Raw genomic sequence first — 26,964 nt, 5'->3', positions numbered from 1 at the left:
CTCTCTCTTTCTCTCTGTCTATGCCCCTGCTCACTCTCTCTCTGTCTCTAAAATAAATAAATAGGGGCTCCTGGGTGACTTAGTCATTAAGCATCTGCCTTCGGCTCAGGTCATGATCCCATAGTCATGGGATTGAGCCCTGCATCGGGTTCCCTGCTCTGCGCAAAGTCTGCTTCTCCCTCTCCCACTCCCTGCTTGAATTCCCTCTCTCGCTGTCTCTCTGTCAAATAAGTAAATAAAATCTTAAAAAAAAAAAATAGATCTTAAGAAAAAAGAAAGAAAGCAAGCAAAAGAAAGAGAGAAAAAAGAAAGAAAGAAAGAAAGATAAGTGGGTTAAAAACCCAGACTTCAGACCTAGACTGCTCAGGCTTATTTCCCAGCTGTGCTGCCCAATGAGCCAGTTATTTCAGCTCCCTATAAAGTTGGGAAAGTATCAATATCTTCCTTTCAAGGTTTTTTTGAAGATGAAACAAGGGAGTATATATAAAAATACTTAGCATCCTGTCTAGCACTTAATAAATATTTACTAGTATCATTAGGTTGCTCTTCTGACCCTATCACTGGCCTAATAAAAATTTTCTCATGGGATCTTTTTTCCTACCAGAGGCCACAGCCCTCAGCAGGGTGTGATCTCACCCCATCTCTGCAGCCTGCAGCCTCTTCTGTTACTCCCCCTCACTCCAGCCAAACAAATGAGTGGCTCCTCACGAAGCTCTTTGGTCTTCAGGCTTGACTAGGCTTCCTGGAGTTGGAAGTACCTCCCCTTTTCTCCGAATTCATAGAACCTCATCGCAGTCTCACAGCATCCCATTCCAGGTTTCAAGCTCTCTTTATCGTCCTCATAAATTCTTGTATGGCAAGGATTGTGACTTCTTGACCTGTATTCTTTGCCCTTTGACCATACATTTTGCTAAATGTTTGTTGAATGAATGAACAACAGCCTGATGTGATCAGAGGTGGCATCACAGAAGTGAGAATTCCCCTGAAGGGAGAACAGACTTAAATAATTGTTATTATTTATTTTCTTTAAAGATGTATTTATTTGAAAGAGAGAGTAGGTGCACACAAGTGCAAGGGGGGAGGGACAGAGGGCAAGGGAGGGAGAGAATCTCAAGCAGACTGCCCATTGATCATGGAGCATGATGCAGTGCTCGACCTCATGACCCTGAGATCATGACCTGAATAGAAACCAAGAGCAGGATGCTTGACCAACTTAACCACCCGGGTGTCCCCCAAAATTGTTATAATTTATTTTGATGGTAGGGTAGTGATTAAGAGCACACAAAACGTAGCTAAGCCACGTAGGTTCAAATTCCAATTTTGACACTTACTGTCTCAGCAGATTCCTTCATTTCTCTGTCCTTCGGTTTTCTTGTCTATTGGGTAAGGCTAGTAAAAATACTCCTTCATGATGTTTTATCAGGAGGACTATCAGATGAACTTAGTGGCATCCTGCCACATAGTAAGTGCTCAGCAAATGATAGTATTATAACCATCGTCATTAAAAAAGGCTTCTTGTAAGAGGTCCAGGAATACAGTAAAAAGTGAGCTCCTCACTCCACCCCAGCAGTCTTAACCCCCAGACTTAGCCACTGCTGTTGGCTTAGTGAATGTCCTTCCAGAGATTTTATGAACATAAAATATATTTAGCAACAGAAAATTATACCACATGTACTATTCTTCAAGTTGCTTTGTTTACACACCCACACATCATGTTTGTCTTTCTATGTCAATACATGTTGTTCCGCCTCTCTCCTTTTAACACTTGCCCAGCATATCTGTTCATGGATCTATGATAATTATCTAATCAGTGTCACACTGGTGGTCCCTGAGACTTTCCCGGTTTCTCACCATGATAAACTCTGTGCAGCAAATATCTCAAAAGTGCAATTTTGTACACTTGTGGTAGTGTAGCTGCAGGATAAAGTCCTTGGTGTGACACTGTGACCCATAGAGAATATCCATACTGATGTGCCAGGCCCTCAGTTGCACACCGTAATCCTTGGTCCATCTCGTGTTGTGGTCATTGGTCCTTGCATGGCCCTCTTGTATTTTGTGTCTATCTATGTTTACTAATAATAATGAACACAACTGTCACATTCTAAAGATTCACAGTCATTTCTCCATTGCTATCTGGGAAGAGAGTAGCAGTTACAATCAAAGGATTGGATTTAAGTAGGCAAAGAATAGTAGTCATTGCTGTTCCTTTAGGCAAACAGTATGAATACTCTGGGTGGTAGGAATAAATAGGGCTCATTGAGGGTCCAAGGTAAAGAGTGCAGTCTAATTGGAGAAGAAGGCTTCTTTACTAAAGCTGTGGGACAGAAAGTCAGATTAGAGGAGCAGAGCCAAAGAGTTGGGATATTGCACCAGGCCAAAGGATGAATCTTACAACACAAGAGGTATTTTACAAAGATTTACCTGGGGAAGGTAGTCAGGATAGACTTTCACTATTGTTGTTAACTGTTTAGTGTGCAAGGAGATTTTCACGCTAAAGATACCTGTATCAGTCACAAGAGGTTACGTTATGCTGCAGTAACAAATAGTCCCCTAAATGGTGGCTTCCCACAACAGAAGTTTATTTCTTGCTTATGCTACTTGTCCACTGGCGATTGGTTGGAAGGGGGGTGGTAATGGTGGTTCTGTTCGTCATTTATCAGAGTCATTGAAGGATGCAGGCAGTGAACAGCCACTGTCTCTAGTGTTGTTGGCTTCCAAGCCAGAGGGAAGGTAAGGGTTGGAAGGACTTGTGTTGGCTCTTAAATGCTTCAGCCTGGAGGTGACCCCCTTCACTGCCTTTCTCAACTTGCTGACCAGAACTAGCCACTGGACCCCATTACAATGCCCCAGGGGGCCCAGAACTATAATCCCATCATGCATTCAGCAGGAAGAGATCTAAAAATAATTAACAAACATCACTACTAACCATCTCCTTTCCAGAATCTAAAATGTCATGACCACTAAAAGAGAAGGACCAAATGATTCTGTTGTATCTAATGTTGCTTCAAAATACTGGGCCCAAAACAAGGTTTGAATATTTTTGAATAGTCTTGTTCTACAGGTCAAATATTATTTTGAGAATGGCTTCAGATGAGGTGGAATAACATGAAAAAAATTTTGGAATATGTGAAACCTGTTCAAGAAAACTTTCATGGGGGCGCCTGTGTGGCTCAGTTGGTTGAGCGGCTGCCTTCGGCTCAGGTCGTGATCCTGGACTTCCAGGATCGAGTCCCACATCAGGCTCCCAGCTCCTTGGGGAGTCTGCTTCTCCCTCTGACCTCCTCCTTTCTCATGCTCTCTCTCACTCATTATCCCTCAAATAAATAAATAAAATCTTTAAAAAAAAGAAAACTTTCATGGCACATCCACTCTCTTTCACCTGGTGTCATTTCTTCTCAGTTTTCTCTTCCTGGGTCCTTAGACCCTATCTGGGTCTTCTATGGGACATATCCATTCTCTAACAGATTCTCTGTTCAAGATGTTTCCAAGGGCAGAGTCAATTTCTAACAATGACCGTTCTCATAATGGCAGTAAACTCTTTAGTAGTACTTTCTACCTGCCGATGTTTTTCCAACGTTGCCTCATTTTTCTTCACACCAACCCTGATAGAATTTTCACTATTTCCTTTTTACAAATGAGGAAACCAGGGCACAAAAGGCTTACATAACTTGCTCCAAGGTCACCAAAGATGAGAAGTCAGGCAGTGAACCTCCTAAGATGGGTCTGACAGTCAGGGCAGTTGGTAGGAGAAAAACTCTAAAGTACTTCTCACTCCCAACCGCAAACCCCTAGCTACCATCATTTACCACAACAATCTCTGTATTTTAATAAAAACTTTTCATACTCCCCCACCCCTGGCCCATGTCACATTAATTTCCGCTAGTATTCAATCTGGAGAAATGGCACCATGATGAACACTCATGGAGCCAAGCCAACAGTTCCTTTAATTGACTTGGTCTGAAAATCTTACATTAAAAATCAGTTATGCTGTCACCTTGCTTGAGGACCTGCTTTGTTTTTGCTAACTAATCTGCTTTCATGGTCATTCATAATAATCCCTTGATATTTGCTTCTTTCCAGTTTTTGTTTTTTTTTTTTAATTCTGAATGCTTTTATAACTTCACCATGAAAAATATCACCTTTTGTGGTACATTTCTTGCCCCCCAGATGGTGGTAGCCTTTGAAACACAACACAAACATTCCTATACCTTTAACCTTTAAATCTACTTAATACTCATTTGACTAGAGGCTAATTCTTGTCAGTGATGGTACTCAATCTTGTACTTCTGTAACAACTTTTATCTGAAACTTGTAGAACATTAGACCTCACGTTTATCAACATTAGGCCTCACAGCACATCTGTGAAGCAGGGAAGGGCAAGGGGGAAAATGCAAAGATGAAAATATGTATGTGCCAGAAATCAGAAGTGACACTTCCATTCTGTGTTTTCCATTGTCATCTTTCAGTGTGGACAAGATCCAAGAACTTTTGCATTGAGGACTTATCTGGTGTCCCTGTGCTCTTCCTTCTCTAGTTTCAAACCTCAGCTATTGGCACTTGCCACTCAGGCGCACTTCATGACCTTTGGGATCTTACATCTAGACTTAAAGGGAAGGATTTCCTTGGGGTCTGGAGCTACCCTACTATGCTTCTTCAAGTGAAGAGGAGAGTGGGGTTGTCCTCAGGATGGTCTAATGGCATCAGTCACATGGGAAGAAAGAGTGATGAGAAGGGATCAGGGCCAGCCACTGGCTCAACCTGGTTCTATTGATCTAATAATTTGATTCATCCCAAGTACAATCTCCACCTTCCAGTACTTATGGTATGGCCTTGAAGACTCCATTTTATCTGTAACTCACTCCATCTTAGGGAAGATGGGGCAGAGGTTGAGTATCTTTGTAGTTGGGGAGCCTCTAGGTGTGTGATTGGTGAGCCCTTGAGAAGGAGGGTGGCTTGTGTGTTGGAACTGACACTCTAGCTGGAGAGATGAAAGGCTATGCAAACCCTCCTTGGGATCACGAGAACCTGGAAAACCAGGCAATTACCCAAGATCAAGATCAAGGCCAAGTGTTGGTCAGAGGCTAGGAATGCAGCACGGGGTAGAATCACCCAAATAGACCATTGGACCAGCTCTGTGGGAGCAGTTCAAAGATGTTCAACTTGCAAGAGTGATGTGGTTCCCTTGAGAAGGCCAGAGGCAACAAATACTTAGGAGAGCTTGGACAGAGGTGAGGCTTATCGATGATTTTTGAAAATCTCGAACTGGTTCCATTCAGCGTTTAACTGTAGACGCAGGGCCTTTCCCTCCCACTGCCAACCCTTGCCAGGTGCCCAAGGGCCCCACCATCCTTGTTGGGGGCCTACAAGTGCCCTGAGATATTGTGTTTTGGGTTAGTCACATGGGGTTAGTCCAGCTGTGACATCACAGCCAAGTTGCGGTCCCAGACTGCTGTTATTCCTGCTAAGCCATCAGTGCGCAACCCTCGTGGATGGCAGCAAGTCTAGCCCCTGGGCATGGGTGATGCAGAGGGTCCATGTCAGTGGATCACAGGTGATCTGCAGATGCTGCTTCTGCTCAGGACCTTGTGGACTCTTCAGATCTGGCCCTCTTGTCCCAGACTTCGCCAGTTTTTTCTCTTCCTTCTGGCTCTCTCCAGTTCTCGAAGCTCAGGGAATAGGGCTGGTGAGGCATTTTGTTCTCACTCATGACATTGCTGCCAAATGTTTTGTCCTTTCTGTGGGTCTTTTCCATTTCCCTAATGGCATAGGCTTTTGAAACTCAAAAGTCAGGAAGAGTCTTTTCCCGGCTGTTTTCCATTGTAACATCCTTTCTCTGAGGCTGTCAGCGCAGAATTGCCCAACTGCTTCAAAGGGAGTTAGGGGCATGGGGGAAGCACCAAGGAGAGAAAGGAAATGTTGGGATTGAGGGAAAGCATTGGTTAATACAATACAAGGATGTCAAATATTTTTCTCCCACAAATGTTATCCCTTAGAGACTGATCTAAAGTTCGTTGTCCCCACTTGGGTGGAAAAACTCTCTGGGGTCGCTCATGGCAGACCTATTGGACTTCTGTATTTGAAACAGCAGTTGGGTACCCCAGGATGAGCACAGGGGGTGAGGATAGCTCTGACCAAACAGCCAAGGAGGTGGAGGGGTAGGCAGGTCTGAGGGAAGCAGCCATTCTGTGGGCCACCTTGGACCCACAGGAGGAGTCTGGAGAGTGCCTCCCTGACTGCCAATATCCTTGTGCAGCAGAAGAGCCACAGACAGTTGTCAGCCCGAGCAGTGTTGCAAGAAGCTGGGAGCTCCATAAGACTGTGGGGGCAGAGCCTCTTTGAACAGAGGCAGGGTCCTCTATTGAGGAAAACCAATACCTCTGTAGAGCAGAGTCAAATAGCTTTTTCTAGGTCTTGTGTTCCCGAGGATAGTTAAGCCTGGATTGTTCCATGATTCTATCCAGTAACTGTCCAGGCTCTGTGTCTTACCTCCAAAGTGAAGTGCTGACATTGAAAGGGAGGGCACTTCTGTCTAGGGAATACTAGTTTACTGGTATTACTGTAATACTGGTTTACGGAATGCCTATGTTTCAACTTTATCTATAGACACTAACGCAACCAAGCCCCACAAAATAAAGTCATCTGAGGTTGATTTTATATGAAATGAAGCATCTAGATGCACCTTGATTCTTGTCCACATTGACTGAATCGGCTGAACTCGGTTAAATGCAAAATCCTGGGTCAACCATAGATACACTAGGATTCTTAAAGAACCGACTTCTCCTGAGTTCTGCATGGCCCATCTGTAACATATGCTCCCAGGCAGCTGTTAACGTGAGCTGTCCTGATTCATGTGAAAGTCTGTGTGAAGACTTTGATTCTCTAAGTGTCTGTGCCAGCGATGCTCTAGACACAGATACGGACACAGACACACTCACACTCACCGAAGTCAACCAAAGTCCACAGTCCCAAAAGGCACTTTACAAAGGGGTGAATTAGAATATAAAACAAAGCTGAGATTCTCTGAGGCAATTTATGGCAATCACCAATCCCAAAGCTCCGCATTTAAATTTGACTCATTTCCAATTTTGAAAGATGTCATTTGTGTAAATGCAGGACACATTTGCTTTAGGGTGAGCAGAAATGTCCCCAAGTCCTGGCAGTAGCGGATACATCTGAAAAATGGAATCAAATCCATTTTACTCCCAAGAGGGACAGGTAGAGGACTCCCATTTCCTGACAAATCAGTTGGAAACAATGAGGAGAGAGAAAAAAAAAATGGAGCCCTCCCTTCTCTTTCTGGCCTTAGACATGAACTCTTGATAAGATCCTGGAAAACAAGCAGCATTTTTTAACAGCCGTTTGCCCTCTTCAGCTGAGAAAACAGCACGAGCCAAAACTAGGAACTGGGGCCACCTCTATTGTGAATGTGGCCAGGCTGACTTATTGTGGCCAAACAGCAAATCACGAAATGACTGAGATAAGGAATATAATAACATTTTCACATGAACCTTACATTCTTACCTCTTCTATAGGAAAGGATATCCCTGCAGGAAGGAGGAAGGTGGGGCCCTGCCCATGTCCTACAGCGGTGCTGGGACTGCATTGTCCAGGCCTTTTGTAGGCACACAGGAAGAGGGTACGGAAGTTTCTACAGGAAAACAGAGAAAAGTTCAAACATAAACAGCATCCAAAAAAATTTACCAACAGTGAACTAGATTTCCTCTTTGGGCCTTCCATGCTTCCATGCACCACTGGGCTGGCAGATTTTAATCTTGGGTTCTGTTCACCTTGGTAACCTCCAGCGTGTGTGATCGTGCTGTTTCCCTACTTAATAAGTTAGAGGATGTGTTTTCTATGGCATTGGAGACAAAAACAACCTCTTTCCAGAGACTGTATCCTGGCCTGGCTAGAGTGCGTTCTGTCTTTTCCATTTGTCATTTCTGGGGAGGGCACAGCTTCCCTGAAGTCCCGGGTGGGACAGGGCGGCTCCCTTTTAGGAGGCTTTGAACAAAAGCTGAAAGTGGCCAAATCTCCGCTTCCCACAGCAAGGCAAAGTTTTGGGTTCGGCTCCCCCGGTTTGACCAGAGATGTGACTGGAGAAATTCACTCATGAGGGGTGTGAGAAAAGTTGTATCCCCACTGTAGTGAGGACTGGAATTCTCCTCAGGCTTCTGCTCTCTTCTATCCCCCAGGGCTCAGAAATCAGTAGGAGAATGTCTGCTGCCCACCCTGACGCCACACAACTCTGGTTTTAGGACTGAGTTGTGAAAACCACAGTTCTGACAGGGAGAAGTAATTCCATGGTTATATCTGAAAGAAAAAAGCCAAAGTGAAATAAGAGAGTGGCTTTGGAGGTATCCCCTCCCCCTCTTTTCCTGGTCCTTATATAGGAAACCAAAATGGCTCCCATGGCCTCAAGCTGCAGAGATGGGTGAATGATAGAGAAAAAGTGACCTGATCTCTGAGGAGAGACTGGACAGAGTCTTCTCAAGGACAACCCCTGAAACGCAAGGAGCTGCCTTCCACTTTTCCCACTGATTGAAATGCCTTTAGCTCTGGCTAGGAACTGTGGAAACCACTGCTAAACTGGTTTCGCTGGAGGCCTCCAGGCCCTGAAAGGAGCATCCGTTACTTTTCAGACGGGGCCAGTCACACCCTGCGGGAGCGAATAGTTACAGTGAATAGACCAACTTCCTCAAGGAGGCCATTATGGGAAATTAAAACACTCCTCACCCCTCGAAAAATAGCGCTTAAGCCCAAGAATCTTTCACAGTCCGGGAGAGGAGAGAGCTCTGAGTGGACTGCTCTAGCTTTTTAGGTGATATCTTTTTCTGAATTGCTTTTTCCAGAACAAATGGCTTCCATTACGTTCAGCCAGGGACCAATTCTTCACTTAAGTATGGAAAGCAAAATACCGCTTGTGCTCTGAATGTGTTCCTCACAATAGTGAGCTTTTTCGACAGTTGCCCCAGACGGGTGATTGAAGCATGTTATATGAAAACCCAGTTACAAGTGAGAGGGTGACCTTGACTTCTGAAATGAGCTGGAAACGCTGATTAAGATGTATTCAGGATGTTCTGCTGCATGTAAGGGATACCTGTCTTTTCAGAAAGCAGTGGGGAGAGAACTCATTCATGCAACACAAATTTATGGAACAACTGTTGCCTGCTTTTTGTTGGTTCGTTCACATATTCGTTCGTTCATGTGTGTAGTCTTCACTTATATAATATGGTGCCAAGGATTGGCTTGTATTTTAAGGGCAATCAGCAGTCGTTTTCAGTACATTGCCTAGCAAGGCGCTGGTTCTTGAAGAACTCGCTGGACATTCTATGGGAGGTCCTCCATCTCTGTGCCCGGTGTCAACCCTCCAGCTGCCGAGTGTATTTCAGTGTTTTATTAACCACCACAGGTGTGCATGTCAGCCACAGAACAGGCCTGAATAGGGTGATATACTAAACATAGTTTCTCATCTCTAGCAACCGACAGCGCAAGGCCGGTTGCTCTAAATTGGGATCAGCTCCCAGCGAAACACATTGCAAGAATCTCGTAGTCTCAAGCTGACCTGAGCCTAAAGGCCTCATAGGCTCTACTGAAGGAGCCTTAGTTCCCACTGAAGGGTAGCAGCAGGAGGGTGGAAAGGCCCTTCTGATCAAAGGCCAGTGTGCGATGGAGCTAGGACAAACGGGAATTGCGTTAAGGATGATGAACCCAGGGAGGGACTGGCCAGCTATCTGTCGGTGCTCTGTTTCCCACCTGGCCCAGTAGGGGTGTAACTGCCTGAGGAATCAGGCCCACCAACTCCAAGACCAATAGATGCCTGAGCAGGAGGTGGGGGTTGGGGAGGGTCTCTTAAAAAACCCAGCTTAGCAGGACCACTCCGTTCCAAGTTTCCATCTCAATGCTGAGGACATTGTTCTCAATGCTGAGGACATTGTTCTCATTGGACATTGAGATTCTGTATTGTTCTATCCCCGTGTACACTCCTGGACCTTGACTGCCTTCTACTTCCTCACTCTACCTGCCCAGAAATTGAATTCTGATCCATGATATCTGCCAGCCAACTCCTGATTAGCAAACACCACACCTGGGTCTCCCCTGGACTCTAATGTTCTGTGCCTGCTTTCTTCTTTCTTCCTTCCTTCAGCATTTGTGCATTCGTTGAGTAAATAATTATTGAGTGCCAGTCATAGCCATGTACTCTGCAGGTGCTGGAGATATAGCAGTAACCAAGATAAGCATGATCCTGCCCTCAGGGGGCTGTTAGTCTGCCCAGATGACAGAAAGGTGTCAAATTGTACTTGATTCACGTGCAAATTTCTTCTTACATAATCCTTTTTAAATGTGCTATATAGAAGCTGGTGTTCTAGATTGGTGAGATGTCAGATCCCCCCCCCCATTTTCTTTATTGTCCAAATTATAATGTGTTTCTATGCTTCTGTAATTTACAATAATAAATAAAATAGAATTTTTATATATAGTTATAGATATGGTTATATATCTATATACCTATATCTATGGTTATATATATTATATACCTATAAATCATAGGCCTTGAATAATAAGCCCATCTGAATGAGACTAAGCCTTCCTGAGGGTATGGGGGATTCAAGGCATGACTTTCAGCTGGAGGAATAGTACCTAAATTAATACCAATGACAGCATTTATGGAGACAGGGCTGGCATGTTTCAGGCACTGCTAAATGCTTTCCATGGATTCTCTCATTTATCATAACAAGAGATAGTGACTAATATTATCCCTATCTTAGAGATAAGAAAACTAAGGCTCAAAGAGGTTAAATAACAGGTTTTAGGAAGACAGACCTTTTAATGGTTGATCTGCAGCTTATGTGGTTCCCGGTACCTAAGTGCAGAGGTGATAAACAAGATATTTAACAATTGGTATGGAGCAGACACTAACCAATCAGGACAGATGTCATGGAGCAGGGTCTGAGAGCCAGGGGTCACTGGGGGAGAGGCTGGGGTCGCTGGGCTAGCCCAGTCCTGGAGGGAGTCGGCGAGGAAAACATCTGTTTGTGGATCGGTATGGTGGTATTTCATTCAGTATGTTGACATATGTTAACCACTCAGCCTACCGTACTTCTAAAGCCCTGCCCAGGTGAAATGGAAAGCTACTCACCAAAGCCCCCCTCCTGCCCCACAGCCCCCCCCCCACTGTAGATCAGCTGAGTGACTGTTGTGCTCATCAGAAAATTGGAGAGTTACTAAGGGTCAGACTGACTTTTACAGCCTATTTTAAACTCCTGATGTGCTTTGAAGTATGCTGAGGTAGTGAGGATAATTTTATACAGAACTGTCTTAGGCTACCAAAAGCTTTCTTTCCTGTTTCTAGAGCATAATGCCCAAACTGGATATCTATGAGCTGAATTCCTCCTGCAGATGTGTTTTATTTAGCCTACACAATGACTTCTCAGTTTAAAGAACAAAAGCTGACATTTCAGAAGCACTAACTATAGACCAGGACTTTATATATTTTACATGTGTCCACTCACTTTATCTTCACATCAGACCTGCAAGTTGGTACTATATGCCTGTCCTCATTTTACAGATGAGGAAACTAAGGCTCAGAGAGGTTGAGTAACTTGCTGCAAGTGGCACAGTTAATCAGTGGCAGAGGTGGAATTTGGCTCCACAATACAGGTTCTCGACCATCTCTGCCTTCTGGTATGCTTGAATTACTGGTTAACATTTAAAAATCAAGAGAAGATAAAAACCCAGGTTTCCAGCTTGTCAGAAGGAAAGCTCAGAAGTTCTAATAACCTTGAGTTACTCCCCTGGGGTAAAAGTTAGCTTCCCTTGCATGGGGATGTGTCCTTTAACTTCCCCCATCCCCACCTCCCAACACTGGGGCTGCCTGTCATTCACCTTCTGTCATTGGGTGGGCAGTGTTCGTGGACACACTCTTCACTCAGTGTACGTGACCAGCCTGGCCCCCAGAGACATCTGTGCCCCATCAAGTGAAGCCAGGTTGCATTTTGCTGATAATATGTACCCTAGGAAGTGCAGAAGTACAAGAGAGTCTCACTTCTCTTGTGAATTGTTACTAGGTACCAGAAAATTAAAGATGGACATTGAGAAGAGAAGCAAAGCAATAATGAACAAATTCAAAGGAGCTACTGGGAGAAAGCTTGCTGCAGCTGGGGAGAAACTCTTTGATCGCCTCAAGCCCAGATCATGGAAGACCTGAAAAGGTTTACTTAAAACAAAACCAAACAATCTTATTAAGCTAAATTCCCAACAGCCACAGTTTTCTGTAAGAGTCTGATAACTGTACAAAAATATTACTATAAACCAATCTGATTGTCTTTTTAACAGCCACTCTTGGAATTTTTACATTCAGATGCAAACCATCACGTTCTAAGTGGTCCCCTTGGAGGATGGGGACTGTTTCCTGTGATGCCCCTGAAAGACACATTTTGGGACGCCGTGTGGGGGCTCATCTTCAAGCAGTTTATAAGCAGGTATATGGCAAATTTCAATCTCATTGTTTTATATTCACATCTTGCTTTTTATCCAAACGGTAACACCCACCTATTTCACCATTATTCCAATGATATTCCTGTTACAAATAAAATCCATCAAAGGATGAATATTTGTTCATACTGAAAGTAAAATAACTAGCAACAATCTTGGAAGACCATTCCATACGTGTATTAGCAACAGTAACATCACTGAAATAAGAGTATCGTCTCCCCACGTCACTTCCTTGAATGGGCCACTACTTACTTGAATCTGTTTTGCTGGTTTGCTTAAGGAATCTGGTAAGAAAAAAATAAGTATCTAATCCTGTTTTTATTATACATGTACAAATAGAAAGCACATATACTGAATAATTATTTTTGGGTAGTACAGTTATACCTAACTTATTTTCTTCACTAATACCCCATACAATTCAATGCTTACCAACACTGTGTTAAATGCTAGAAACACAGGTAAAGATTGCTTTATAGTTTTTCTTTTTTTATTACAAAGAAAATGTATCAATTTCCATTCTGAAAATGACCTATCTATATAGGCTGGATGAAGACAAGGAGAAGGGGAAAGTTCTGTCTCCATAAACCAGTCTACCAAGGCAACTAGTTCTCTAGGAAACCACCTAGTTTGGGTTTGGAGATGCAGGCAAGCGAAGTGCATGAGAAGGCAGTTGGCTGAATTGGGAAATAGTAAGAACTTGAGGGTAGAAAAATGAGAGGTTCCCGATCCACACGGGTCATTGTGTGTATGACTCCGAACAGTATGTTTAATCACTCTGACCTTAGGTTTCTTCTCCTAAAATAAAAGAATTGGACTAAATGATCTCGATGGTCCCTGACAATCTTGATATTTTATCATTACTATAAAGTTATAGCCATTGGCTTCAATCATGCAACCAGATCTATGTTACTTGCACGCGTATGTGTTAGTCACAAAGAGAACAGCACTGAGCAAGAGATTGTAGAGATAGACCTTTAGCAAAGACTCATACACATTACTATAAGAAGATCTTCTTTGGGACACTGTGGATGGCTCAGTGGGCAAAGCGTCTGCCTTCCACCCAGGTCAGGATCCCAGGGTCCTGGGATCCGGTCTCATGTCAGGCTCCCTGCTCATTGGGGAGCCTGCTTCTTCCTCTGCCGGCCACACCTGCCTGCTTGTGCGCTCTCTCTCTGACAAATAAATAAAGTTTTTAAAAACAAAAAAAAGTTCTTTTTTATTTAAAGAAATTTTTTTTAAGATTATTTGTTTATTTGACAGAGAGACAGTGAGAGCAGGAACACAAGCAGGGGGTGTGGGAGAGGGAAAGCCAGCCTCCAGCCAAGCAGGGAACCCCATGCAGGGCCCGATCTCAGGACACTGGGACCACCACCTGAAGGCAGGCGCTTAACGACTGAGCCACCCAGGCACCCCCAAAAAGTTATTTTTTAATGACATTAAGTTGAGGTGCTTTCTGTTTCCTGAAAATCAGGTGGTCCTTGGCCGTGAATGGATGGGTTCGGGGAGTGTGGACGCGAGTTAGGAGAAAGAGGCCACTGCTCAGCTGTGGGAGTCAGACTCGGTTTTTAAATCCGCAAAAAAGTAATCGTAACAGGCAAACTTTGTGGGAGAAAGGAAAAGTGTAAGGGGCGTGGCAGCCAGGGGAAGGTGGTCCGTTTCCAAAGCTTGCTTTTCCATAGGGAGAGGCAACCCTGGATCACAGGCTTCACGTGACACAAACTGGGCATAATCAACAGAGATCGCGTCAGGGGTCACGGGGCGGGGGGGGGGGCGGCCGAGACTGGAAGGAAAGAGAAAACCCTGCTCTATTAGCAGGAGAGTGGAGGAAGAGAAAGACTCTGGTCCCTACCTCCTAAGCAAACGTCAGCGCAGGGGGGGTACAGCTGCAGAACCGTCCTCGTGGCTGAGGGGGCGGCAGATCACAGGAGAGTGGGCTCTGCCTTCCGCCTGGGTATTAGAGGAAATTCTCTCTCTGGGCACCCCATAAACCACGGGGTAGCCACAGTGGAGTCAAAATGGTGGTGGGCGTGTTTCCACGGAGTGGGGCCTGAGACGGCTCCCCACTTCCTCTTGGCCTGTGGGTGATGTGTAGGGGAGATGGAAGTTCCTCAATACATCCTCCCAAGGTAGCTGAGAAGGCCAGCTTGTAAGCCTGCCCCAGCGAGCCGGAGAGGCGGCCTTGCCATCAAGGGCTGGAGGCTGGAGCTGACCCCCACGTTGCAGACAGGCAGGCAGTGGTGGCCCAACGTGTCCTGATAGTACCCAAGGCCAGCGACCTTCAGCCTTGAATTAATTGACTGTTTGGGGGAAACAGATTGTTTTAACCTGGAAGAGGCTGTCACTTTTCACTGGCACATTGACGGTCCCCTCCCCCCACCCCCACCCCCCACCATCGCCAGGAGTGGGAGCAAATAAGACCTCTTACAGAAATAAAAGAATTTAGCAAATCATAAAAAAAAAAAAAAAAAAACCCTGAGCCATGGTGTATATGTTTCCGGCCCGGGAGAATATGTCATTATCATTATGGTGAATCCTATGAAGAAAAAGTCTCTAATGCTTTGAATGTATCTCATCGGGGTATCTACCCCAGACTTGCGGGCGACCCTTAGGGACGCCTGGGACATGGCAGCAGGGGAAGAAGTAGGCAGGGCCCATGGCCCCTGGGTACCTTGCTCCTCTCAACAGCTTGGCGAATTCACTTCAACTCAGTTTAAGGTATGTGAAACCCATCTCTGTTTGGTGGGGGAAAGAACAATAGTAACCCTTGTGACTCATCAGGGCAATAGCGAAGTGCTTACAGAGTCTGAGAATAAATCAAGGTAGGCACAAGCAGGCCTAGGTCAATGACGTGGGGGTCTGCGGGTAAGGCAGCAGGTAGGGCCGAGACCACGGCTGCCACCCACACCTGCTGGATCCTGCGTTCGTCTCAGCTTTCAGGCATTCCGTGCCTTGCCAGTCTCTCCACACCTCTGAAGGGCTGGCGCCCAAGCAGAGCTTTCCTTCTTGCGGGGCTGAGCCAGAAGGCAAGGGGCGGAGGAGACAGTGAGAGACAAGAGGATGTGGGCCATTGGCCAACTCTGGGTATTTCTTGCCCACAGCACATGGGTTTCTCCTGGGCATGCTGGGCCCTCGCTGAGCCCCCTCCTGGCTGCTTGGGGGTTCCAAGGTAGTGAGAACTGACAGAATGGAGCCAGGCGCCTCTGGGAGCCTTTCTCTCCCTTTCCGGAAGCCCGCACCTGCTCTCCGCCCCCAGTGAACTTGCCCGGACCATTGCAGCAATCCTGGAACTGGTCTTTTGGTTTGTCCTCCACCGTCTGTGCGTTCTTTCTAGAGAGCTGTTGTTGCAATGTAAATCAGATTTGGTCTCTCCTGTGTGTAATAACTCCTTATTTTGCTTTTAATAAAATCAAAAGCCCCTGCCTGCCCGTGGGATTCCACGTGCCTGGCCCCTGCGCTCCCCGTCACTGCCATCTTGCTGCACGTGTTCATTCCGCCCGATGCTCTCTGGGTTCCCTTCCATTTCTCAGACATGCCCCTTGTTGTCCCTGCATCGGGTTTGTTACCCTTCCTGTTCCCCTCCTAGGATTCCTTCTGGAACTTTGTGCCTGTTCCTTCTATCGGGCCTGCTAAAATGGCACCCTTCCTTCTGACTGTCTGTCTCATCACCTGTTTTATTCCTTTTGTAGCACCTATCAGTCTGACATTTCCCTGTTTATGTATTTGTGCAATTATCGTCCATATCCTTCATTCAAATTTAAATTTCTTGAGGGCAGGGTTTTGCCTTGAATCCTGCCTGGCACAGAGAAGGACCTTTGTTAGTACTCATTAAAACAGTAATGAATGATCCTTTGATCAAGGATGGACCCAGGTAGTGAAATGACTCTGGACCACAAACACTTTCATTAACTTTTGGTCGTGGAGGGTATTCGTGGATAAAAGACAACTAAAATGTGTGTGTGGAGAGAGGCTGTCTGCAAAGAGATGGTTTGCCTACAGTCTTGTGACTAAGATGGGCCCACTCAGCTAACTCCAGCAGAAATGCTAAAAGACTCACTGTGGTCTCATTCAAAAGCACAGCTTTCAACCGTGGAATGGAAAAAGTTTCCCAGATCCAAACTGAATTCGGTAGCTCAATGAATGATATCTGGGGATGTTTCTGCTGTGCAAACCCCAGGACAGCTACTGATGAACAAGACCTGGTCCCTGCCTTTAGGGAGCAGACCGTGTAGCCCAGGCCGACCCAGACAAAGCTGATTGTTCTAAAAGACCGTAGGTGGGGGAGGAGGAGGGCAGGGCGGGAAAAGAGAATTGCCAAGGTCAGAGGGACGAAGTGACCGGCTCCACCTGAAGGTGCGGCGGAAAAAGACTTTCCAAGGCTTTCCGGAGGAGCCGGCTCTTCCTGTGCTCCGGAGGTGAACAGCGTTGATAGCCGGCTGGAAATGCAAGGGTTGATGGAGGCAGAAAGAAAAACATCAACAAGGGGGTGTGAATGGTCGCGGCCAGATTCTGGATGTGCGGATCACAACATCCTGCGGGGAGCTGGGAAGGTGATGTGACTGGAGATCAGGTTTGGGAACCCGCCGCAGAAGCTGAAGCCACAGAGCACAGGAGCGCTCCCGGGGAAGCATATGGAACCAGAAGGGAGAAGGCAAGATCCAAAGCCTGGTGGAACAGGGGGATGGCTGAAGCAGGCCTGGGGAGTTCACCAATGGACAGAGAGGAGAGAAAGAGCTAAGAGGACAAACCCACAGAGAATGCTAGGGTTTAAAGGGCTTGTGTTAGAAAAGGAACCAGTGACAAGAGTGGTTAGAAAAATAAGAACTAGAATCTGGAGAGTTTCGAATTCCAGAAACCAAGGGAGCAAGACGCACCTTTCAGAGGGCTCAGCCTTGGGACCCTGAGATCAGGACCTGAGCCAAAAACAAAGAGTCAGACACTTAACCGAGGGAGCCACCCAGGCACAAACACCCCCCACACCCCCCACCGCCTCCCCTCTCCTCCCTTCTCCCACCTGACTATGCCCCACACCTCCCTCTTTACCACACCCACCCTGCAGGCAGCTGCTTAATTCAGTGCCTATCCATCTCCCCGGACAAGGAGGCCTCTGAGGGCAAGGGGTGTTTTTGACTTGTTTACTGCAATTATGTTCTACACCTAGACCTGGTCTCCTCACCCAACAGAATGAACAGGTGGATAAATGACTGAATACGTACTTTCAAATTATGCAGAGTTGAAAAGGTGAAAGGCTGTAAATAAGACCTTGGATTTGGCAATTGGACACAAAGGTGACATTTAAGAGAGCAGTTTTATGAACGGGGTAGCAGTGATACCTATGTCACGTGATGGTTATGAGAATTGATGAGCTCCTAAGTGTCAGTGGCAAGCCGGTGCCTGGATGTAGTTAAAACTCAATAAATATTGGATGATGGTGATCATTCCCTCAGCCTTCCTTTTCAGAAGCTGTTCTGGGGAACCAAGTCTTGATAGTCCCATTGCGTCTAACAGATTGGTTTGCTACCTTTCCAAGATATTCTAGAGACATACTGGTTTAAAAACTGTAACTACAAAGTGCTATTTCATTAAATGACTGTAACAGAGCCCAATGAAATGAGCTTTTGCTGTCAAATCTACCTGTGGCTTGGGGGCCCGACAGGCTCCCAAAGGACCAGATGATGATGGACTGGGATCTCCTTTTCTGTAAAGGAGATGCATGGCATGAATGCAGCTGTAGCCTCGGAAAAGGACTGTTTCTGCATCTGCCACGGGGACTGGTCTGCAAATCTGAAGCAGGAAGGCTGAGAAGTGGGGTGCTTCTGAAGACTGGCCCCGTGAGCAAGTGTGGATAAAGAAGGTTAGGCTGCAGATGGAAGAGGTTATTTTTTTAATTAATATATAATATATTATTTGTTTCAGGGGTACAGGTCTGTGATTCATCAGTCTTAACACCGTTCATAGCACTCACCGTAGCACATACCCTCCCCAGTGTGGATCACCCGCCACCCCATCCCTCTGGCCCTCCTGCCCTCCAGCAAGCCTCAGTTTGTTTAGTGAGACCAAGAGTCTCTTCAGATTTGTCTCCCTATCTGGTTTTGTCTTGTTTCCTTTTTCCTCCCTTCCCCTATGATCCTCTGTCTTGTTTCTGAAATTCCTCAAATCAGTGAGATCATATGATAATTGTCCCTCTCTGATTGACTTATTTCACTTAGCATAATATCCTCCAGTTCTATCCTACTTGTTGCAAATGGCAGGATTTTATTTTTTCCTGATGGCTGCATAGTATTCCCTTGTATATATATATATACCACTTCTTCTTTATCCTCATCTGTTGATGGACCTCTAGGCTCTGTCCATGGTTTGGCTGTTGTGACATTGCTGCTATAAACATTCCGGTGCACGTGCCCCTTCGGATCACTACATTTGTATCTCTGGGGTAAATACACAGTAGTTTGATTGCTGGGTCATAGGGTAGCTCTGTTTTCAACTTTTTGAGAAACCTCCATGCTGTTTTCCAGAGTGGCTGCACCAGCTTGCATTCCCGCCAATAGTGTAGGAGGGTTCCCGTTTCTCCCCATCATCGCCAACACCTGTTGTTTCCTAACTTGTTAATTTTAGCCATTCTGACTGGTGTGAGGTGGTATCTCACTGTGGTTTTGACTTGCATTTTCCTGATGCCGAGTGATACCAAGCACTTTTTCATGTGTCTGTTGGCCATTTGGATGTCTTCTTTGAAGAAATGTCTGTTCAAGTCTTCTCCCCATTTCTTGATTGGATTATTTGTTCTTTGGGTGTTGAATTTAATAAGTTCTTTATAGATTTTGGATACTAGCCCTTTATCTGATATGTCATTTGCAAATATCTTCTCCCATTCTTTCAGTTGTCTTGGTTTTGTTGGCTGTTTCCTTTGTTGTGCAAAAGCTTTTGATCTTGATGCAGTACCAATAGTTCGTTTTTGCCCTTGCTTCCCTTGCCTTTGGCTGTGTTTCTAGGAAGAAGTTGCTGCCGCTGAGGGGGAAGAGGTTGCTGCCTGTGTTCTCATCAAGGATTTTGATGCATTCCTATTTCACATTTAGGTCTTTCAGCCATTTTGAGTCTATTTTTGTGCATGGTGTTAGGAAATGGTCCAGTTTCATTCTTCTGCATAGGGCTGTCCAACTTTCCCAGCAGCATTTGTTGAAGAGACTGTCTTTTTTCCACTGGACATTTTTTCCTGCTCTGTCCATTAGTTGACCATTGAGTCCATTTCTGTGCCATTGATCTGTGTCTGTTTTTATGCCAGTACCACACTGTCTTGTTGATGACAACTTTGTACTAGAGCTTGAAGCCTGAAACTGTGATGCTACCAGCTTTGCTTTTCTTTCTCAACAGTCCTCTGGCAATTAGGAGTCTTTTCTGGTTCCGTATAAATTTTAGGATTATTTGTTCCATTTCTTTGAAAAAAATTGGTGGTATTTTGGTAGGGATTGTGTTAATGTGTAGATTGCTCTAGGTAGCATAGACATTTTCACAATATTTGTTCTTCCAGTGGAAGAGGTTCTTGGAGGCATGGAACACTGGACAGAGATGCAGGTCCCCATCCCGCACGTGACACCAGCTCTCTGAACTTGACCAAGTCACTGCACCTGTGTGTGTGTGATGAGAGCCCCATGTGAGCCTCGAGGCTTCTGCGGTACATTGTTGGCAGACAGGGCCACAGTTTCTTTCAGTTTCTTCCACTCCTACGTTTGTTCCCCTTGGAATGATGTAAGTTCGCTCCTCCTATCAGGAGGTAGCGTCTGTCTCCTCTCCTCCCCTTGATGCTGGGCTCACGCTGTGACTTGCTCTGAATAACAGAAGGGAGCACAAGGGACACTGTGGTTGCGTGGTTGGGGTGCAGCATTGAGAGCCCCGCGGCACAACCAGCGGGCATGGAGTTAGGCTGTCCAACCCCAGTTAAGTTGCCGGATGAACACAGTCCCGAGAGCGATCATCTCAGGCGAGAGCACAGGGGAACTGCTCGGTCGAGTCCCGCCCAAACCACCGACCCACACAACTGCGGAGCAAGTAAAATGGCTGTTGCTTTCATCAACTAAGTGGTGCTTTGTTACACAAGACCAGATAGCTGATACGGCTCCTTTTAGAGCTGACATTCTAGAAACGAACTTGATGGCTCTGAAAAAGCAGTTGGGCTGTATGACCTTTCAGCTGTATGTTAGGGTGTGCTGGTCAGAACTCAAAGAAAGGTTAAGTGACTCTTTTGTTTCCTCCCCTGCTCCCCACACCCTTGACCCTGAGGGCCTTCTCCATGTGGCACTGTTGCATATAGACCTACGGGAGCTTAAACCCTTTGCCACCTTCCCACCCTGTTAGGACTTGGCTTGGAAGACACTGAGCAAGACAGGAAGTGGCTTGGTGACTCAGTGGTCCTTCCTTCTGAGTCACCGAGTCGTCAGTTCCCCCTCTCTGTGGTTCCATTCATTCACTCAGTACCTTGTGAGTGGCTGCCTTGTGCCAGGCCCTGTCTGGGAAGGAGGCCCCGAGGGAAGGGCTGGCGGCCCAGTGGACCTGAGTGGGTGCGCATCAGGAGGCACCCGCCCATCACTCCCTCCTCAGCTGCTTCTCTGTGGCATCTCATGCACGTACTTGTCTGGGCTTCCACACGAGTGGCCCTGTCCTAAAGGCACAAGGTCGGGGAATTTTGAAGTCCAGTTAGTTCTGAACCTTTCTTTATTATACATATGAAGAAACTAAGGCATAAGGAGTTAAGGATTGGGGTAGCTTGTGGTAAAATTAGGTAGTATTCCAACCTCTTAGCTTAAAATCCAACAGTCTCTTTATTGCATGGAAAGGCCCCCTTCAGGACCACCCTCTCCTTCCTACTGATTCCTGAGTTTCCCAGCTTTGTGTTTCAGGCATAAAACTAGTTTCCTCCTCCCACTCGAGATTCAGACATTATCTGAGGGATGTTTTCTCAGATAAATTGTAGCCATCAATGATAATGGTATTAATGACAACAACATCATAAATTCAAAAAAGTGCTTATTGAGTACCTATTATGTGCCAGGCATTGCCTCTGTTTGGGGGATACAGTGAATAAAACAAGGACTCTGCCTCTGGGGAATTTATATTCTTGAGGGAGACTGGGCAGATAAATACTTCAGGAAGCAAATAAGGGAATTTAGGGCTGGTGTTACAGAAACAAAATGGGAAATGTGATAGAGGTGACTGGACTTAGGGGTGTAGGGCCACAAGAGGGCTCCTTGACCTGATGGCCTTTGAGCTGAAATCTGATTGATGAGGAACCAGTAATTCTTCAGGAAATGAAAAGAACAAAGGCCCTGAGGTAAACCTGACTTATCTGAGAGCAAAGAGGAGGCATATGGTCTCTTGGAGGGAGTGATGAGGGGCAGAGGGAGGCAAAGGCCAGATCAGGCGGGGCCTGTAGGCCACCCTATGCAGAACTGGGAACCCACACGCCTGGGTGGGCACATGGAGTATTCTAAGTGATATGATACAGTTTATATTTTTAAGATCAATCAAAAAATCAGTCTGGCTGCCTGGATGCAGAATGGATATTGAGAGTCAAGAGTGAGATTGGGAGAGGTGGTTCATTGAATGCTCAGTATGTGTGGGGTACTTAGTATATTTTAGCTCTAATCCTCCAAATGCTTCAAAGTTGGTCTTATTATGCCCATTCTATAGAAGAAGAAACAGAGACTAAAAGGAATAAAGGAACTTGCCCAGGACGTGGAACCAAATTTGAACCCGGGACCATTTGACTCCATGGTGGGCGCCCTCCCCATGTAGCATGTGGCCTCATGAAGCTGGTCAGCATACCTCTGTGCTAATAAATTTCTCTGATTATTGTTGTATTTTTGTAAGTGTGAAATTTTAGAGCTGGGAGCTATAGATGGGAAGTCCCTTGGAGGCAGGAATCCTGTTTCTCTCATTTTGCCATTTAGTGGAGGCACAGCCCCTGACATATAAGAGACACTAATCCTACCTGATGAATGAATGAATGAGTTCTAGCCATGAGAAGTTTGTTGAACCACCTCCCACCTCAGGCCCACTATTTTCAAGACAGGAGGCTAAGTGTCTTCACCAAAATCACAAGACAGGGCTGGAAGAAAAGCGTAGGCTATTGAATCCTTGAATCTTCGGCTCTCTCCACCAAACTATGCTGCCTCCAATTTATCTGTTTAGGACAAATTTCTTGGTTAAATCTACCACTTTAGCTTGGTAAATCGTCAAGTTCAGGCATGGTGTTTGTTTTGCACCATGTCACATTGGGAGCATGTGGTGCCTACAGGGAGGTTGGAGCTGGGGCTTGGAAGTGAGATTTCTCTTGGGAAATTAAACTAAATAAGTGAACTCTACATGGGAAGAAAATGGACATCTTCAAGGTCTACAACAGCTGCTTGACTAGAGTTTAATGTCTGAAGAAAGAATGTTCAGTCCAAACACAGTGTGGTCAAGAATGGAGCAAAAAGAGAAAGGCCATCTTTGGCCTGACTGCCCACCAGAATGTGGAGTTGGAAGAATGTATTTGGGAAATGGGTGTTTTCTGGTTACCAGAGAGCACCCTCTATGATAAGATATTCACTTCATGTTGCCTTTATTGTGGATCACCAAGCAACAAATTCTCAAATGTTAATTTGGCTTTCTGGTTACCGAGGGGGTCCCCTGGGAGGAGAGACAAGCATTTCAGTCACTCTGAGAAAGGAATGTTGTCTATTATAAGTGAATTCACTTGTAGGTATACCAAGAAAATTGTGTCACCAAAAATCTGGTTTCCCTATGGGTGGAGCCTCTTAATGTTGAGAAAGGCATAGACCATGAATATTTTTTGAGGTTCTGGGTATATTACAAATTGAACAAATGCTAAAAGATATAAAACCTGTGGTGTATTTTAATTGTTTCCCTTCAACCAGTTGTTGGCTTTTTTAAAAAATTAATTTATTTATTTGACAGACAGAGATCACAAGTAGGCAGAGAGGCAGGCAGAAAGAGAAGAGGAAGCAGGCTCCCTGCTGAGCAGAGATCCTGATGCAGGGCTCAGTCCCAGAATCCTGAGATCACGACCTGAGCCGAAGGCAGAGGCTTAACCCACTGAGCCACCCAGGTGCCCCAGTTGTTGGCTTTTTTACAAAGAAAACACAATGCAGTAATATTGTGCTAGCAAGATATAAATTAGGGATCCACAAAAATATTAGTACACTTTAAGCAGTGTAGTTAGAGAACAGGATGGAAATTTAAGGATGTGTGATGAATGCCTTCTATCAATTTTGTCAGGCTGTCTCTGTAACTTCATGAGTAAGACAATTTGGTGATAATATCAGAGGCCCAAGACCAAAGGGCCATGCTCAGAAGTATAGGCCTACTTTCTCCACCTACCAGCTCAGCTCAGGCTCAGACTGTCACCAAGGAGATGCCCTCCAGGACCACTAGCTAAATCAGCCTTTAACCTGGTGACCCTCTGGCCATGTCATGCGCCACCCCCTTAAAATATCATATGTCCCCCCATGATGAGGATAGTACTGTGCAATGTATACAAGTAGGTGCTCCTCAAGCAACTTGCTGACTGACCAGCTCATAAGCCAGTGATAAACCAAGCTGGGGCGTTCAAAAATACCCTTTAAGTATTGCATTTGGGAAAGAGACCTTCATGACAGGAGTGGGAAGGTGCTTGGGGAGACAGAAGACCATGTGAAAGCACGAGGAGACATTAGAAGAATTTGGCCAGAGATTTACACTCACCCAGCCACGTAGTTTCCCTTGGCGTGATCGCCAGTTCTCCTAGTTGCCCTCTCTGGCCTGCCTTCTGGCCTTCTGGCCTGCGAGCCTGCCTTCTCATGCTCTGTCCCACCAGCACTTCTCAATTTTCAGCTTTCCAATCTGTGTGTCTCATACCACTCATGCATCATAAAATCAAATTGGTGGGTGACAACCAACATTTGCTAAACAAAGAGGATAGAAAATAACAGAAGATAGCATACAGGAAATGCTTTTTAAAAAGTTAAAAAAATTGTTTTCTGAAACCTGTTTCAAGTCCGTGTATGTGTGCATTGGTTCAGATGTCAACTTAATTTCCTATTGTAGGTTGGAGTGAACATTTTCGATCCGTGGCTCTAAATGGCACGTGAAAATGCAACCGCCTTTCCCCGACTGGATCCTGTGCATGGGCTTCCAAAGCAGAATTGCTTTGAATTACTGAGACGGGAGGTGAGCGAAGGCTAAGAACCATGCAGGGCCTTCACTGCAAGTCAGGGTCTTAACCACTTTCTGTTCCAGTGCGCTCGGTTCACTGTTTACCAGGGGAAGGGGCTGAATCTAAGGAAGGTGAGAAGACAAGTTAGTGGGAGAACCTGCACTTCCGGTGGTTTCTCTGCCTCTCCTTCCTGGGCTCCTTTTCTTTAGGTACTGTGGTCCTGTGTTGTAATACAGTGAAGACTAGTGGAAAGGATTTAGATTTTTGCCAGAAAGTCTGGATTTTAATTGCAGTCCATCGTTTACTCTGTGACCTTGAACTAGATCATTGACTATCTCTCCTCCTCAGATGGTATCAACTATAGCACAGGATTCATGCTATTAGGGGCCAGTTGAGTTCATCGATTCAGTGGTACTTTCTGGACTGAGGCATTGTATACATTTTAAAATAATAATTTTTCCTCCTGGAGTATCCATGTGTTGCTGTGGGGCCAGCTGAAGGGGGATGGATGTAATAATATCAAGTCTCACCCCTTGTGAAGAGTATTTACTGACATTTTCCAGGGAGAAGGTGCAGTTCCCCTTCATTTCACTCTAGCATCGGTCTTCAGAACCCTCACAGGGCCCTATAGAGATTGGTTAATTTAAAGTCAGTTCAAGGGGCGCCTGGGTGGCTCAGTGGGTTGGGCCGCTGCCTTCGGCTCAGGTCATGATCTCAGGGTCCTGGGATCGAGTCCCACATCGGGCTCTCTGCTCAGCGGGGAGCCTGCTTCCCCCTCTCTCTCTGCCTGCCTCTCTGCCTACTTGTGATCTCTCTCTGTCAAATAAATAAATAAAATCTTTAAAAAAAAAAAAATAAAGTCAGTTCAATAGCATGACATCACCCAGCTTCCTTTACCTTCAAACCACGGTGCCTGCTTCTAGACAGCAGCCTGCAGAATGGCGTTTTTCTTCTCCTCCATCTCTGGGTTACATTCATAGGGGGACACATGAGGCCCCGTGACCGAAGGTGCCTCATTTATGACCTGGTTTAACTTCTGCGTGCTCTGGTGGGAATCACTCCCGCAAACACAGTATTCTCCAGTTACCGCTCAGACTTCCAAGAGTGGTGTTGTGTCTGAGCTGGCTGGGTGAACCCCCAGCCCCATAAATAACACTTCTGTTCCCTGTCCCATTTCAGAACCAACTCAGAGAGACCCTGGAGCCAGGTAGATGGAGATCCAAATGACAGCCTTACCACTGACAAAAGCTAACCCGGAAGATGGACCTTCCATGAACAGGCACAGCTGGCTAGAGGTTGTTCATTCCTGGATTAGACTTACCTCCCTGGACCAAGCTGGAAAAGCCTGGTCCAAGCTGCAGGCCTTCCCCAGCGTGAAGAACAGAGACTGTATGTTCTTGGGACAAGCGGGATCCAAAGAGGAGGAAGGAAGGAGCTGGGCCAAGTGTTCCCGTGTTTCTCCTACACTTGCCAATCAGACACTGTCCCTCTGTCTTTCCTACTGGAGGTCCTTCCAGACAGAAACATGAGGGAATCAGGGTGTCCCCTGAGTCTTAGGAGCATGTTTTCTCATGTTCTTTATTCTCTGGCTTCCTTGTTCAGGGCTTCCTCATGACGGCACGGAGTACCAGGTTCAATGCCAATGTGGGGAGAAGCCTCCCCATCTCCCTGCTGGACCCCAATGGGAAGAAGAGCTTGGTGTCAGAATATCCTGAAGTTTCACGTGAAACGATTTCATTTATTCTGATTTGGCATCCAAAGTCTTGCTGGGCTCCAGCCTTACTAGACCAAGCCTATCCACCCATGCACACAGGTCCTTGAGAAGGGATTGGATCCTTGTGCTTGGCCCAGAAGCTTCTACATGCTCTGAAGACTCCTACTCTATTATTGTCTCTAGCAAGTCTACTTGTGGCCCCCAGCCTTCCTTGACTGCTCTCAAATTATTATTCTCTTTCCAGTTTCAGGAATTTTTTAAAAAGGTGATAATGAACCTCTTAGCTTTTTCTACCATTAAAGAGTTAGTTTTGAAACCCCCTGAATAGCTGCTTACCTATCTTGGCCATTACTGCCCAGCATGATGTCCTACTCCCCTACCCCCACCGGAGTTTGGGGGAGGGGCTCCTGGGCCGCCTCTGACTGTCTGATGCTGCCTAAGGAGGCCTGCAGCTTCCTACCAATCTTGTGCAACACCTCAGATCAAAACAAGAGATAAAATACCCTGTTTTCTCCATCAACACATTTAAAATCCAAAGCAGTTGTTTACCCAGGAACTCTGGGCATCGCTGAAA

At 45.8% G+C, this 26,964-nt stretch overlaps 1 long non-coding RNA gene across 1 annotated transcript; it reads left to right on the top strand.

Annotated features, from left to right (window-relative positions):
• The first annotated feature begins 12,347 nt into the window (after nt 1-12,347).
• On the top strand, nt 12,348-26,108 carry LOC116592341. The gene is made up of 3 exons (XR_004286455.1): nt 12,348-12,479; nt 24,568-24,690; nt 25,856-26,108. It is a non-coding gene; the product is annotated as an uncharacterized LOC116592341 (long non-coding RNA).
• Nucleotides 26,109-26,964: the final 856 nt, after the last annotated feature.

Source organism: Mustela erminea, chromosome 6 (genome assembly GCF_009829155.1).
Source record: "Mustela erminea isolate mMusErm1 chromosome 6, mMusErm1.Pri, whole genome shotgun sequence".
Classification (NCBI taxonomy): Eukaryota; Metazoa; Chordata; class Mammalia; order Carnivora; family Mustelidae; genus Mustela; species Mustela erminea.
The sequence above is the reverse complement of the archived record's forward strand: the minus strand, read 5'-3'. Positions and strand labels throughout refer to the sequence as shown.